General features: G+C 39.9%; 1 protein-coding gene across 6 annotated transcripts in view; it reads left to right on the top strand.

The window, feature by feature from the left end:
- LOC107653633 (dual specificity protein phosphatase CDC14A-like) overlaps positions 1–4766 on the top strand; it is a 60121-nt gene that overhangs the window by 24097 nt on the left and 31258 nt on the right. The gene's annotated exons all lie outside the window — the stretch shown is intronic.

Below are 4766 nucleotides of genomic sequence, written 5' to 3'. Positions count from 1 at the left end.
CTCTCTGTGTGTCTCTCTCTCTCTCTCTCTCTCTCTCTCTCTCTCTCTCTCTCTCTCTCTCGGTCATAACTGCATTAATAACGCTTTGCGTCATGGCCGCATCACCACCTCGGATCATTATTTTCTAATAATTCAACGGCCTGTCCTCAATTATTTCTTACTTAAATGAAACTTTGCAATCCTGATAGTATTCCCAGTTTTTACAAAATGTAACTGTAATCTGATTACCTTGTTTTTTTCACATAACTATAACGAATTACAGTTACCATTTTTTTTTTGGTAAAAAGTTACCAGTAATGCCCTTTCATGTATTCTGTTACTCTCCAACCTTGATAAAATCCTGCAGTACGTTTACTAGTCGTGCCTCTTATGGCACTTCTTTTTCTCTGTTTGCTGTCCTGTCCATCTTGAAGGTTAATTGGGCTCTTGTTTCTCCACAAAGATGTGATTGTTAGCGGCGTAGCTGCGCAAGGGAAGAAAAGCGCTTTGTCAGTGCTCCCCCCACTTGGCTGCTGGAACCATGCTACTCGTGGAGACAAACAGTGCGACATGGTTATGCAATGCTTAGCAATTGGTTAATTCAGAAAGTAAACAGTTTTGTTGTCTATGAGAGGGAAGGGAATCCTGATGGGAAACAATGAATGGGTCATACCACTGAATAAATTGAAGCTCTGTGTGAGACCCATGTTTGAGTACATCACCAGAGGAAGAAACTACAACGAGATGTTGGATAAAAAGGTACGTTTAATTCTGAAAATAATAACATGCTGCACCTCTTCCATCACATTTTTCTTGTTCCAGGAACAGGGCTTGAATGGATTTTAGATGGCCACTTTTTGAGACTATTTTTAGCTGTGGACTTGACCTTTGGCTGATCCATTCTGGATCATTGTGGCTAGAAAGTAGCCTCACATTCAGGGCACTCTGGAATGTAAGGTTTTCATCCATCTTGCATAAGCAATGGCTTGCTATCCAGCCAAAATGTCTGCACATTGATCTTGGTTGCAGAGCATTTTTCCACACCAAGCCATACTTGGAAATAAACTTACATAACCTACAAGTATACACCTAATAATGGTATGCACAACATGACCTGAAGTTATTGTTTTCAAGCAATGTATTTTTAGGATGAAGTTTCAAGTAACCTGATAGTTCAGATGGTTTGTTGGGAGTGTAATCTACATTCAAGTGAACCGGTGTGCAATTGTTACACAAGTTTGGAGACACTGCTCTAGTGACCCGGATGGGGGGCTTCAGTCTACAGTGGACAGTTCAGACCTGGGCATTGCTCTCCCATTATGTAAGAAAAGGGAAGAATCTTTCTCTGCCCAAATATTTGGCAATACTAAGAGGAAAGCAGTGGCAGTCTTCCAGAGGAAGTAAGCAAGTCCTACTCTGCCCTGTATGGCAAGATCTAGTCCAGTTTTTTTGTCCATTTGAGACCAACTAATCCTGATAAAGCCAGATAGAGTAATATAGTCTTCTGGGTCTCTTTGTGGAACTCCACACCCAGTCCTGTATGCACAAGGGTGGGTTTCGCTTCCGAGATTGTGTTTCCTGTTTCTTTACAGTTTCACTACTGCATGTGTATGCCAAATTTAATCAGATGAACTCATGCATTCCTTCCTCGTTCGATCACTGGCACATTACATCACCAAGACCTTGCATACAATCATGTCTTGTCTGTTTTTCCACCAGTTCTTGGGTCAACTAATAAAAAAATCCAATCAGAATTCCTCTCTTGGGCTTTCATTGCCATGTAATTTCTTTTTCATTCAGCTTTAAGTCTGCTAAGCCGTATCTGTCTTGCCAAGTTGTGGTGGTCATTGAAAGCTTTTAGACTTATTAAATCATATTTGAATCATGAAGTTACCCAGCCTTCTAAGTCTCTGAGGAACCTTGACCCTGTATGATTACAGAATCCACTGCTGTGGCCATAAATCTGTATCTGCTAAAACAAATCATGTCTGTGGCGGTGGTTACGTAACGGCACTAAAGTGCTGCTTGTGATTTTGGCATCTGTAAGCTTGTTCTGCTTTGCTCCTCTACAGTGCTCGCCCCAGGACACACCCTGTGCTTAACAGCTCTGCTCATTCCAACCTTTTGAACCCAACCTAAGACTGTAAAGAAGCAGATTTAGCTATATGTGAATGCCTTGACTAGGCCTGTCGCAATAATCAATACATCAACTTATCGCGCAATATATGTACATGACCTCAATCATTTTTGGTGACGCAATATATCGCCCAATATATTTACTTAAAAATTAATGTCACCATGTTTTGTACATTCCACTTGTGCTTGTGTCTTTTGCAGCTTCTTGTACATAACGTGGTGTAATCATGAGGTGCTGCTAGTACAAATTTAAAAAATGCTTCTACAAAAAAAAGTTTAATCTGCAGATATGATCTTGTTTAGGGATCTGTGCCTTTGTGCATACGGACATCTGACTGCTAAGTAGTGATTGTGTTTTTCAGCAATAGTGCGCACCCTTCATTTACAGAGAAAAGAAGGTCCGGGAAAAATCTCCATACAAGTTCTTTGTGCAGTTTTCTTTTTTTCTACTTGTTACTTTGCACTTTTTGTTAGAAAATGTTTATTTACTATTTATTTAGGTTTTTTAAGGTATCTAATATTTTGATACTTAATTCCCATGATTTAAATATTCTTAAAAATGTAAAGTTTGTTGTCATTTGGAAGTGTGTAGGCCTTCTTGCATTATTATACTGTTACATTATGATTATATATTCAGTGGCATAAAATAATCTTTAAAATGACAATAATATCACTTATCACAATTATTTCTGGGTCAATATATCGCACAACAAAAAGTTGTTATCGTGACAGGCCTAGCCTTGACCAGCCCTCTCTGATAACTTTTTTTTGGAGAAACCAAGTTGCAGTGGATGCATTCCCATGAGATACCATTGTTTGACTTACCACTTATGGTAATGGCTCTTGAACCTGTAATTGCTTGTTCGGTTAAAACTGTCTGTCATATTGTGTAGTCTAGAGATTTGAGTTTTGGGCTGATCGCCGAAAGTTCCAGACCCCACAAGGGGCAAAACCAATGTGCCCTTGTGAAAGGCACTTGACCTTTGGTTACTCCGGGGGTGGGGGGGGGGACTGTCCTTGTAATGCATTGCAGGTCTCCTTGAATGAAAGCAACTACTGAATGACCAATTTGTAAATTAAAAATGGACAAAGATGTGCTGTTTTAAATGAGGGTTGTCTATCTCCTGGCCTCCACTCCCGGAGGTGAGACATTACATAATCCTCAGGATGTAAGTCTTTAATTGGTGCCAGTAAGCCGCTGTGTTTCTACAGCCAAATCGATTGGCTCAACATTTCTCTGTGCTGTGGGAAGGAAGATGAATGAGCCTTTGGCTGGTGGGAAAGTCTCCAGCTGTTTCTCCAAACATATCTTGGATCCTGCTGACAGTATATGGTACAGATAATTGTGTGAACAAAAGACAATTTTTTGCAAAGCTCTGTTGGAAACTTGCCTTGGTTTAAGCCGCTGTGTTTCTACAGCCAAATCGATTGGCTCAACATTTCTCTGTGCTGTGGGAAGGAAGATGAATGAGCCTTTGGCTGGTGGGAAAGTCTCCAGCTGTTTCTCCAAACATATCTTGGATCCTGCTGACAGTATATGGTACAGATAACAAAAGAAACAAAAGACAATTTTTTGCAAAGCTCTGTTGGAAACTTGCCTTGGTTTTCTTGTTTCCTTTTTTTTTTTTTTTTTTAAGATGACTGTGCTTGTTTATTAGTGTTTTTTCTTCATACTTGAGTTGGTGGTGGTAAAACCTTGTGGTTAAACATCTGGGCTAGTAACCGAAAGTTGCAAGTTCAAATCCATCATGTTTTTTTTTTTTTTGAGCAAGGCACTTAACCATAATTTTGATTTAAGGGGAATGAATATTAAGGAACTTAAAATGGAAACATTGCTTTGAAAATCATTCTTTGCTCCTCAAAAAAATCAACCTACTTATGGTAGAGTTATCAAGTCTAATGATTTTGTTACATTGAAGCAGTGGACCAATACACAAGACCTCTGGAAGTTAAGGGTTTGCATATGCGAGTATGTGGTGTTTGTGTGGGTCAATGGAGCCTGATACTTTCCATTGAGACACACTGGGAGACCAGGATCTCAGCAGAACACTAACCCTCTTTTTATGCAACCCAGCCTGCATCATACACAGTGAATTAAGCGCATGCATAATGCAAAACTCAATTAAAGCGTACACAAAGAACCTGTTCCTTGACATGCGTTAGGCAAGGGATGGTGTATTGGCCCCTTTTAGTTTCTGAGGCATTTCATTACAAAACTCACTTCCCTTGATCCAATAACATCATTTTGGGTACACAAACATACCTGAATTGGACTTTCTCATACATGTGAACAAAACGCAAACAAACCTGAATTGGACTTCCTCATACATGTGATCAAAACAATCTTGTCCATGACATCAATTTCGCCTTGACTTTGTAGATGTAACCCATCATGTTACAGGTTGCCCACGTGTACACTCTCCACTGCAAGGTTTTCTTTCTTTAAAAACACATGACAAAAGCCAACACAGTCTCATCTGCCGCTTTACTTTCACTCCCACATCCACACACAAAGGCCCTGACCCAGTTACTTGTATTCATGGGCAGGTAATGGTTTACTCCGGATGAAAGCAGACCACCTGAGAGCCAGTTTGAAATCAGTGTTTGTGTTCCCCTTCTTTGCTCATAACATGACTTGATGTTCTTGTTTA

Source organism: Sinocyclocheilus anshuiensis, unplaced genomic scaffold (genome assembly GCF_001515605.1).
Source record: "Sinocyclocheilus anshuiensis isolate Anshui unplaced genomic scaffold, SAMN03320099.WGS_v1.1 scaffold1079, whole genome shotgun sequence".
Taxonomy (NCBI): Eukaryota; Metazoa; Chordata; class Actinopteri; order Cypriniformes; family Cyprinidae; genus Sinocyclocheilus; species Sinocyclocheilus anshuiensis.
The sequence above is the reverse complement of the archived record's forward strand: the minus strand, read 5'-3'. Positions and strand labels throughout refer to the sequence as shown.